Genomic DNA, 12,313 nt, shown 5'->3' with positions numbered 1-12,313 from the left:
GGGGTGAGATTTGGCAGCTGGGGCCCGCCTCCTCCTTAAGGGTCCCAACCCATGATCCCAGTCAGGAACATCTCCCCCGCCCTCACTTTTACCCGTTACACTTCTCCTCACCTGGCGGACCGCCCTCCGGGCTCCTGCAAGGCGAGGGTCAAGGGAACTCCCTGGGCAGGAGCTCCCTCCACCCTTGTCCCACTGGCCTTGTCCAGAGTGGGCAGAGGCTCTTGTCCCCCGAACAAGCTCCACTCCAGAGACTTGAGTCCCAGAATCCAGGCTGACATCCCCAGTGCAGTGCTGAGGGAGTGCCGCACTGTCGGAGGGGCAGTACTGAGGGAGTGCCGGACTGTCGGAGGGGCAGTACTGAGGGAGTGCCGGACTGTAAGAGGGGCAGTACTGAGGGAGCGCCGCACTGTCGGAGGGGCAGTACTGAGGGAGCGCCGGACTGTCGGAGGGGCAGTACTGAGGGAGCGCCGCACTGTCGGAGGGGCAGTGCTGAGGGAGCGCCGCACTGTTGGAGGGGTAGTACTGAGGGAGCTCCGCACTGTCGGAGGGGCAGTACTGAGGGAGCGCTGCACTGTCGGAGGTGCTGTCTTTCGGATGAGACGTTAAACCAAGGCCCCATCTGCTCTCTGAGGAGGACGCAAAATATCCCATGACACTATTTCAAAGAAGAGCAGGGGAGTTCTCTCTGGGTATCATGGGCCAATATTTCATCATCATCATCATCATAGGCAGTCCCTGGAATGAGGAGGATTTGCTTCCACAAGAGTTTCAATGAAGGACCCGATGTTCCAGTCCTGAACTCCAATTGAGGGGGTGGAAGATGCCTGTGCGTGGATTGTTTTAACGTGGGGTGACCGTTGCACATCAGCCACCACACGGGCTTGACAGAGCTAGGTCTTTATCCAATGGCAAGGGTTAACCAGGACGACTGGAGACCTGCTCTGCTGCACGGACCCAGTGCACGCACACATCGCAGTGTGAGCTGGCCCGTGCTGCCCCTGAGCCCTCGCCTCTTCTGGGCCCTGTACCCTCATTCGCCGCACCTCCGCCACGAACTCTCGCCGCATTTCCGCCACGAACCCCCACCGCTCCTCCGCCACGATCCCTCATCACGCCTGCGCCCTGATCACTCGTAGCAAGTCCGCCACGTCGGGAGTATAAGAGCTGGAGCAAGCCACTGCAGCTTCCAGCGCGAGCCGACACAACTTTGCGACGGCTTTGAGGTGGGTGACTGGGTGACGTCATCAGGACCCAGGTTGCCGGTTGGACCGTGGGCAGGAACATCGGCAGGGCCCTGGTACAGCGGAGGAGTCAATATTTATCCCTCAATCAACATCACTAAAACAGATGATCTGGCCATTATCACATTGCTGTGTGTGGGAGCTTGCCGTGCGCAAATTGGCTGCCGCATTTCCAACATTACAACAGTGACTACACTCCAAAAGATACTTCATTTTCTGTAAAGCTCTTTGGGATGTCCCGAGGTGGTGAAAGGCGCTATAGAAATGCACGTTCTTTCTTTATTAACAAGGCCGCAGGATATTCCCGCGCACAGACAGGAACCATTCTCGGACTGTGGGCGCCGTTGGCAAGGCCGGCATTTATTGCCTGGCCCTTGTTGCTCTGTGAAGGTCGTGGTGACCCTTCCCTTTGAACCGCTGGGAGCAGATTTGATACAAAAGAGGGCAGTTAAGGATCAGCCACGCGGGTGTGGAACTGGAGTCACCTGTTGGCTCAGACTGGCTAAGGACCGCAGGTTTCCTGCCTGAAAGGGACATTTGTGACCCAGATGGGTTTTTAACAACAAACTTTTACTGACGGTGGCTTTTTAGTTCCTGATTTTTAAAAAACCTGACTGCAGACTGCTGTGGTGCGCACTGCGGTGGGGAGGGGGGGGGAGAGGATGTTGTCATGTATTCAACTATCAGTGTAACCCATGTATAAGCTGACCTAAGTTGTACACCTTGAGAACACTGACCACAAGGGGGTGAACTTGTGGGAGACACTCCTAACCTGGACTTTCAGGTATAAAAGGGGAAGCTCCACCCACCTTCATCACTTGAGGTCTTGGTAATAAAGGTAACTGGTCACAGAGTGACATTCTCTCAAGTATGGGCCTCGTGTGCATTTATACTGTATAGTAAGGGCATATCATTGGCGACGAGAAACTGGGATTTAAACCACGCGAGCATGGCCACTAGCAGCACAGAAGAGAGGTAGTGTGTTGGTGATGATTGGGATGACTTTATTGAGAGACTACAGCAGTTTTGTCACTCAGGAATGGCTGGGACAGGATTCGGCCAACAAACGCAGGGCTCATCTCCTGACGGTTTGTGGATCCAGAACGTATTCCCTGATGAAGGACCTTCTAGCGCCAGAGAAGCCGACAGACAAGGCGTTCGAGGAGCTCAGTAAGTTGATCGGGGAACACCTTAAACCGGCGAGCAGCATGCACATGGCAAGACACCGGTTTTACACGCACCGGCGACAAAAACGGCAAAGCATTCCTGACTTCGTGGCAGATCTCCGGTGACTGGCGAGCCTATGTCAGTTCTTAGATGCATGCAGAGCGGAGATGCTGCGAGACTTTTTTATTGAGGGCATCGGCCACGCTGGAAACTGATTGAGACCAAAGACTTGATCTTGGAAGCGGCGGCTCTGATAGCCCAGACATTTATCTCAGGGGAGGAAGAGACCAGAATGATATATGACAAAAATCTTGGCTCAAATGCAGCAAACGACCAGGGAGTCAACATTGTTAACGCGGCACACAGTTCTCTAGGCAGACAAGGGCAATTGGACATGCCCCAGCATGTAGTCGAACCCAAAGGGGGAATTCAACAGAGACAATGGCTAGCTGAACGGCGATTCATGACATCGCAATGGACAATGCGGCCAGTAATGGGGCCATCAACACCTGTTAATGGTGCGCTTAAGGACAGTTACAGAGACAGTCAGAGACAATCGACTGGTAATGGACCTTTTGTTTCCAACAATGGGGCCTCCAGCTCATGCTGGAGGTGTGGAGGCAAACACCCAGCCAGAGCTTGCAGGTATCAGCAATATACCTGCAGAAACTGCAACGTCAGCGGTCACTTGGCGCGTATGTGCAGGAAGCCTGCAACCAGGTTGATGTACGAGGAGGACGGGCCCGCTGTAAGCCCTATGAGACCAAATGAATACTGGGGGAAATCGCTGGAAGCTGAAGTTCAGCGAGTTCATGTTGAGCACATATACAGTTCATACACCAGGACGCCACCGATAATGATGAAAGTGCTCCTCAATGGCATTCCAGTATTAATGGTGCTAGACACGGGGGCCAGCCAGTCCCTGATGAGTATCAAACAATTCGAAAGGTTATGGGTGTCCAAGGCCAGGAGGCTGCGGACATATACAAAGGAGATCATTCCGGTGCTAGGCAGCGCCATGGTAGTCGTGACCCACAAAGATTTGGAGAACAGGTTGCCACTCTGGATTGTCCCGGGGGACGGTCCTGCACTGCTGGGGAGGAGTTGGCTTGCTGTCATGAACTGGAAATGGGGCGATGTCAATGCAATTTCCTGTGTGGAGCGAGTATCATGCTCACAGATCCTGGACAAATTTGACTCATTATTTCAACTCGGCATTGGCACTTTCATGGGGGCCAAGGTAGTGATTCACATAAACCCGGACGCCAGGCCAGTACACCACAAGGCCAGAGCGGTGCTGTACGTGATGTGGGAAAAGATAGAATGTGAATTGGACCGCCTGCTGAGGGAAGGCATCATCTCGCCAGTCGAATTCAGTGACTGGGCGAGCCCGATCGTGCCGGTGATCAAGGCGGATGGGTCGGTCAGGATATATGGTGATTACAAGGCCACCATCAATCGGGTGTCACTCCAAGATCAGTACCCGCTACCGAGAGCGGAGGACTTCTTTGCGACGCTATCCGGTGGCAAACTTTTTTCAAAATTGGACCTGACCTCAGCTTACATGACCCAGGAGCTGGCGAGTGAGTCGAAGAAGCTGACCACCATCACGACACACAAGGGGTTGTTTGAGTATAACAGATGTCCATTAGGGATTCGTTTGGCTCTGCGAAATATGGAAAGCCTCAAGTCGATTCCAAGGACGGTGGTTTTTCAAGATGACATCCTCATCACGGGTCGCGATACTGAAGAACACCTCCACAACCTGGAGGAGGTGCTACGCAGACTGGACCGGGTAGGGCTGCGACTGAAAAAGGCGAAGTGCGTCTTCTTAGCTCCAGAGGTAGAATTCCTGGGGAGGAGGGAAGCAGCGCAGCAGATGGGATCAGACCCACTGCGTCCAAAACAGAAGCAATCCAGAGAGCACCCAGACCCCGTAACACGACGGAGCTGCGTTCATTCCTGGGGCTCCTGAACTATTTTGGTAACTTTCTTCCCAAATTGAGCATGCTGTTAGAGCCGCTACATGTGCTCCTACGCAAAGGTCGCGATTGGGTCTGGGGAGACAGCCAGGAAAGGGCTTTTGATCGGGCACGCAACTTGTTATGCTCCAACAAACAGTTAATGTTATATGACCCGTGTAAGAAACTTGTGTTAACGTGCGATGTGTCGTCCTATGGGGTCGGGTGTGTGTTGCAGCATGTCAATGCCAATGGTCAGTTACAGCCGGTAGCTTATGCCTCCAGAAGTCTGTCCCTGGCAGAAAGGGGCTACGGGATGGTAGAAAAGGAAGCGCTAGCATGTGTATATGCAGTAAAAAAAAATGCACCAATACCTGTTTGGCAGGAAATTTGAGCTGGAGACAGATCACAAACCCCTAACGTCCCTTTTGGCCGACAACAAGGCCATAAATGCGAATGCATCGGCCCAGAGGTGGGCACTTACGTTAGCCATCTGTGACTACACAATTCGGCACAGACCGGGCACTGAAAACTGCGGCGATGCACTCAGCAGGCTCCCACTAGCCACCACTGAGGGGGCAATTGAGCATGATACTGAGATGGTCATGGCTGTTGAAGCTTTCGAAAGCGAAGGCTCACCCGTGACAGCCCGTCAGATTAAAGTCTGGACAAATAAAGACCCGCTACTGTCTTTAGTTAAGAAATGTGTCCTGAATGGGGACTGGGCAGCCACATATGGGGCATGCCCTGAGGAATTTAAACCGTTTCATTGGCGCAAGGATGAATTCTCGATTCAGGCCGATTGCCTACTGTGGGGAAACCAAATAGTAATGCCCCAGATGGGCAGAGAGGTGTTAATCAGAGAACTTCACAATGAGCACCCGGGCATTGTCATGATGAAGGCACATGTTTGGTGGCCAGGGATAGCTGCAGACCTGGAACTTTGTGTTCGCAGGTGCAACACGTGTGCTCAGCTGGGCAATGCACCCAGGGAAGCCCCCCTTAGCCCCTGGTCCTGACCCGCCAAGCTATGGTCACGCATCCATGTGGACTACGCAGGTCCTTTCATGAGAAAAATGTTTTTGGTTGTAGTAGACGCCTACTCCAAATGGATTGAGTGTGTAATTTTAAATTCAAGCACATCCTCTGCCACGGTAGAAAGTCTACGGGCAATGTTCGCCGCCCATGGTCTACCCGATGTCTTGGTCAGTGACAATGGCCCGTGCTTCACTGAATTCCAGGACTTCATGGCAGGCAATGGAATCAACCATGTCAGAATGGCACCGTTCAAGCCGGCCTCAAATGGCCAGGCAGAACGAGCAGTACAGATAATCAAACAGGGGATGCTCAGAATCCAAGGGGGCTCCCTACAAAGGTGCTTATCACGCCTCCTGTTGGCCTATAGATCCCGACCACACTCGCTCACAGGGGTTCCACCCGCAGAGCTGCTAATGAAAACGACGCTCAAAACCAGGTTATCCCTTATACACCCCACCATGAAAGAAATTGCTGAGAGCAGGCGTCAGTCACAATGTGACTACAATGACAGGAATGCGAAGGCGCGATGTATTGATGTCAATGACCCTGTTTGTGTCCTTAATTACGCTGCAGGACCCAAATGGCTCGCAGGCACTGTGATTGCCAAAGAGGGGAGTAGGATTCTGGTAGTTAAATTTACCAATGGACAAATCTGCCGCAAACACGTGGATCAAACTAAAAGGAGGTTCAGCAACTCCATAGAAGAAGCAGAGGAAGAACACGATGTAGAGTTCACTCCACCACAGGTGACCGAACACCGGAACCAAGTGGAGGAGAGCCCAGTCACTGTGGGCAGTCTGGACAGGCCTGAGGCACCGCAAACAGCAGACACTCAGGCCAGCGCCCAACAACCGGAGTCCCAACTCAGGCGCTCTACAAGGGAGCGTAAACCACCAGAGAGACTCAACCTGTGATCCCAATAAGACTTTGGGGGGGGAGGTGATGTCATGTATTCAACTATCAGTGTAACCATGTATAAACTGACCTAAGTTGTACACGTTGAGAACACTGACCACAAAGGGGTGAACTTGTGGGAGACACTCCTAACCTGGACTTTCAGGTATAAAAGGGGAAGCTCCACCCACCTTCATCACTTGAGGTCTTGGTAATAAAGGTAACTGATCACCGAGTGACCTTCTCTCCAGTATGGGCCTGGTGTGTATTTATACTGTATAGTAAGGACAAATCAGACGTTTGAGGTCGTGGACGGGCTGCCGATCAAACGACCATTTGCCAGGGTCGGAGTGAATGAGCTGTGGTGAGAGACTGGGTTATAGTCGCTGCAGATGAGGAGATTAGGGGTGATCTGACTGAGGGGTTTGAGATAAAGAAGGGAATTGGTGGATTCAATGGGAATTGGCCCTTCCTCTAGTTGGGGAATCCAGAATAAGGAGAGAGAGTTTAAAGTAAACTAGTTAAAAGGAAATCCAGGAAAAGCGATACAAAATGTTGTGACAATGTGCCATGCATTGCCCCAGAAGGTCATAAATACAAAATCAAGCTGCTTAAGACGGAGATTAATACTTGGGAACTAAGGGTATTAAAAGATATAGAAAAAAAGGCAAAGAATTAAGATTAAATGGCTGACAAAATGGGGAAGTGGCTAGATGGGCTGAATGTCTTTCTCCAATCCTATGGGAAGAGAAGAGCCATTAAGACACAAGGAAGATGAAGCAATTCTGGGAGATTGGGACAGGCGACCAAAACCTTGGTCAAAGAGGAGGGCATTAAGTAGGGTCTTGACAGAGGAGGGAGAGGCGGAGGGGTTTCGGGAGGCAGTTCCAGAGCTTCGAGCCCAGGCAGCTGAAGGCACGGCCACCAATGCTGGGGTGAAAAGCCTGGGGATGCAAAAGAGGCCAGAATTGGAGAAGCGCAGAGATCTCGGAGGGTTGTACGGCTGGAGGGGGGTTACAGAGATAGGGAGGGGCGAGGCCATGGAGGGATTTAAACACAAGGAAGAGAACTTGAGATTGGAGGTGTTGGGAGATAAGGAGCCAATGTAGGTCAGTGAGCACACGTGTGATGGGTGACTTGGTGTGGGCTACATAGGATATACGGCTCAGAGACAGGCCATTCGGCCCAACCAGTCCATGCCAGCAAAGGATATGGGCAGCAGAGTTTTGGATGAGCTGGTTTTTGGAGAGGGAAGAATGGGAATAATTGAGTTTGGGGGCAATGAAGGTGTGGGGGAGGGTGTCAGCAGCAGATGGGGGTGAAGCATATTCACAGTTGCATACATTACACTTACAGCAGGAGTGGAGATGGAAGTAGGCGGGCTTGGTGATGGAGCGGATGACGGTCCTAGCGGACAACTGCGAACAGTCTGATTTAGCCCGAGACAGTGGCCAGGGGAGGTGATGGTGTCACTGGGGAGAGTACCGAGTGGGGGGGTAGGAAGGACGATGGCGTTGATCTTTACCAAAGTCTAGCTGAGTCAACATCGCTTATTCCTTTTGGTTAAGAACAAAACAGACAAATCTGTATTCAGCACGGAGCCAGGCAAACGTGGCCAGCTCCAGCCTAGAAGAATGAGCTTTTAAAGCAGAAAATCCTCAATCTCACGTGCCACCAGAGGTCACTGCAATCCACAAACCCTGCAACAGACGGGAATATTTCAGTAACATTTAAACAAGCACCAACCAGGGACAAGAGCTATCTCGAGAGACACCACGAACAGTTCCACTAACATGATTCAAGAATCGATCCACTTAAAAAAAAATGCGCCGCTCTGCTGGGAATGAAGCAGGTAAACTGTGTGTTGTCGGGTTCGCCAATCCAGCCTGGGGGAGTGGAAGGGGTCGCGTGGTCACGGTCAACCTGGTTGATCAGGCGGGAGGAGCCCCTTCTGGTGACTCACACTGAACAGGGTAGGCCCAGTGATCCAGCATCCTGTCAACCCACTCACGAAAGGACATGCATTTATATAGCGCCTTTCACCACCTCAGGACGTCCCAAAGCGTTTCACAGCCAATGAAGTACTTTTGGAGTGTAGTCACTGTTGCAATGTAGGAAACGCGGCAGCCAATTTGCGCACAGCAAGCTCCCACAAATAGCAATGTGATAATGACCCGATAATTCAGTGACATTGGTTGAGGGATAAATATTGGTTAGGACACTGGGGAGAATTCCCCTATTCTTTGAATTTTTATGTCTGCCTGAGAGGGCAGACAGGCATCGGTTTAGCAACTCTCCAAAAGACAGCACCGCAGACAGTGCAGCACTCCCTCAGTTACTGTCTCTGGAGTGGGACTTGAACCCATGACCTTCTGACTCAGAGACGAGAGAATTACCCATTGAACCACAGCTGACATGTGAATGGCAACTTAGAACATAAGAATTAGGAGCAGGAGTAGGCCATACAGCCCCTTGAGCCTGCTCCGCCATTCAATAAGATCATGGCTGATCATTGACCTCAACTCCACTTTCCTGTCCGATCGCTATATCCCTTGATTCCCCTAGAGTCCAAAACTCTATCGATCTCAGCCTTGAATATATTCAGAGACTGAGCATTCACAGCCCTCTGAGGCAGAGAATTCCAAAGATTCACAACCCTCTGAGTGAAGAAATTCCTCCTCATATTGGTCTTAAATGGCCGACCCCTTAGCCTGAGACTGTGACCCCTGGTTTCTAGACTCTCCAGCCCGGGGGAAACAACCTCTCAGCATCTACCCTGTCAATTCCCCTCAGAATCTGATATGTTTCAATGAGATCACCTCTCATTCTTCTAAACTCCAGAGAGTATCGGCCCATTCTACTCAATCTCTCATCCCAGGAATCAATCTAGTGAACCTTCGTTGTACGCCTCCAAGGCAAGTATATCCTTCCTTAGATACGGAGACCGAGACTGTGCACAGTACTCCAGGTGTGGTCTCACCAAGGCCCTGTACAATTGTAGCAAGACTTCCTTGCTCTTATACTCCAACACCCTTGCAATAAAGGACAACATGCCATTTGCCTCCCTTATTGCTTGCTGTACCTGCATGTTAACTTTCTGTGTTTTTTGACAAAGGACACCCAGATCTCTCTGAACACCAACATTTAAGTTTCTCAACATTTAAAAAATATTGTTTTTCTATTCTTCCTACCAAAGTGACTAACCTCACATTTCCCCACATTATACTCCATCTGCCACCTTACTGTCCCACCTAGCTTTGTATCGTCAGCAAACTTGGATATATTACACCCTGTCCCTTCATCTAGGTCATTAATATCGATTATAAATAGTTGAGGCCCCAGCACTGATCCTTGCAGCACCCTACTAGTTATAGCCTGCCAACCTGAAAAAGATCCATGTATCTCTAGGCTGAACCAGACTGCTCACAATATTTGACCCTGAAATGAGCTTTCAACCACATATCCACAGCATAAATATGACCACCTCTGTAACATCGCCCATCTCCGCCCCTGCCTCAGCTCATCCGCTGCTGAAGCCCTCATCCATGCCTTTGTTATCTCTAGACTTGACTATTCCAACGCATACATTCTACCTTATGTAACTTGAGGTGATCCAAAACTCGGCTGCCCGTGTCCTAACTCACACCGAGTCCCGCTCACCCATCACCCTCTGTGCTCACTGATCTATATTGGCTTCCAGTTAAGCAAGGCCTCAATTTCAAAATTCTCATCCCTATCTCTGTAATCAACTCCAGCCCCACAACACCCCCCCGCCCCGAGATGTCTGCGCTCCTCTAATTTGAGCATTCCTGATTGTAATTGCTCAACCATTGGTGGCCGTGCCTTCTGTTGCCTAGGCCACAAGCGCTGGAACTCTCCACCTCTCTATCCTCCTTCAAGACACTCCTAAAAACATACCTCTTTGACCAAGCTTTTGGTCACCTGCACTAATTTCTACTTATGCAGCTCAGTGTCAGATTTTTATCCCATAATACTCCTGTGAAGCACCTTGGGACATTTCACTACGTTAAAGGTGCTATATAAATACAAGTTGTTGTTGTTGTACCACTGTTTTCTGTCCCTAAACCAATCCTTTATCTATGCTACTATATTACCTCCAACTTCATGAGTCCTTATCTTGTGTAATAACCTTTTATGTGGTCCCTTATCGAATGTCTTTTGGAAATTCAAATATACTACAGCTACTGGTTCCCCTTTATCTACCCTGCTAGTTACATCCTCAAAAAACTATAATAAATTTGTCAAACACGATTTCCCTTTCATAAAACCCTGATAACACTCCCTTAACAATACATTCCACCATTTTCCCAATAACTAAAGTCAGGCTAACAAGCCTGCAGTTCCCTGTTTTCTCCCTCCCTCCTTTCTTGAATAGCGGGGTTACATTTGCTACCTTCCAATCCGCTGGGACCGTTCCAGAATCTAGAGAATTTTGGAAGATCAAAACTAACGCATCCATTATTTCTGCCGCCATCTCTTTTAGAATGTCAGGTCCAAGGGATTTGTCGGCTTTTAGTCCCATTCGTTTCTATAGTACTTTTTCTCTATTTATAATTAATTACATTAATCTCCCCACCATTTTTGGTAAGCTTACTGCGTCTTCCATTGTGAAGACAGATACAAAACATTTGTTGACTGTTTCTGCCATTTCCTTATTCCCCATAATAATTTCTCCTGTCTCAGTCTCTAAGGGACCAATGTTTACTTTTGCTACTCTCTCCCTTTTTATATACTTGTAGAAGCTTTTACAATCGGTTTTTATATTTCTTGCTAGTTTTCTCTCATTCTATTTTTTTGCTTTTTATCAATTTTTTGGTCACCCTTTGCTGCTTTCTGAAACTCTCCCAATCCTCAGGCTTATACTATTCTTCGCAACATTATAAGCTTCTTTCAATCTAATGCAATCCTTAACTTCTTTAGTTAGCCACGGACAGATCACTTTTCCTGCAGAGTTTTTGTTTCTCAATGGAATGTATTTTTGTTGAGAATTATGAAATATTTCTTTAAATGCTAGCCACTGCCTATCTACCACCATACTTTCCAATCTATTTTTCCAATCTACCTGAACCAACTCGCCCCTTGTACCTATGTAATTGGCTTTATTTACGTTTAAGACTCTAGTTTAGGACTTGGGCAAATCAATCTCAAACTTAATATGAAATTCTACTCTATTATGAACTCCCTGCCCCAGAGGATCCTTTATGAGATTGCTAATTAACCCTGTTAACTTGGCCAGGGGAAGTGGCGGGGGGGCGGGGTGAGTCAGCATTTCCAATAGCAAGGAGAAAAGGAAAAAATGCACTTGCTTTTTGGAAATCTTTTAATTAGGAGGACCACACAATTTCCCCGAGAAACTGCCAGTTTCACGAGAGAGGATAGTGATGTAGTGGGGGGCGGAGAGGAATACGGTGGTACTGGACCAGTAATCCAGAGATAAGCAAGTTCAAATCCCACTGTGTTTGTTTGAGAATTCAAATTCAGTTTAATAAAACCAAATATGGAAATAAAAAGCTGGCATCAGTAAAAGTGACCACAGACATGTTCGTTCAACTGTGCTTTGTCCATCCCCATGTCCTTTGCTCCACCACTGGCTGCCCCGTCTTCAGCTGCCTTGGACCCAAGCTCTGGAATTCCCTCCCTAAACCTCGCTGCCTCCATCTCCTCCTTTATACCTACCTCTTTGAGCAAGTTTTGGTCACCTATCATAATGTCTCCTTCTTTGGCTTGGTATTAATTTTTTGCCTGACTTGTGCCCGTGAAGCCCTTTGGGATGTTTTACCACGTTAAAGGCGCTTATGTAAATGCAAGTTGTTGTAAAAAAAAAAATCCCAACTTTAAAAAAAATGTGTTCCTGGTAAGGCCGGCATTTATTGCCCATCCCCAGTTGCCCACGAGGTGGTGGCGGTGAGATGACTTCTTGAACCGCCGCAGTCCGTGTGGTGAAGGTACTCCCACAGTGCTGTTAGGGAGGGAGTTCCAGGATTGTGACCC

Source organism: Pristiophorus japonicus, chromosome 16 (genome assembly GCF_044704955.1).
Source record: "Pristiophorus japonicus isolate sPriJap1 chromosome 16, sPriJap1.hap1, whole genome shotgun sequence".
Classification (NCBI taxonomy): Eukaryota; Metazoa; Chordata; class Chondrichthyes; family Pristiophoridae; genus Pristiophorus; species Pristiophorus japonicus.
This window is presented reverse-complemented; position numbering follows the sequence as displayed.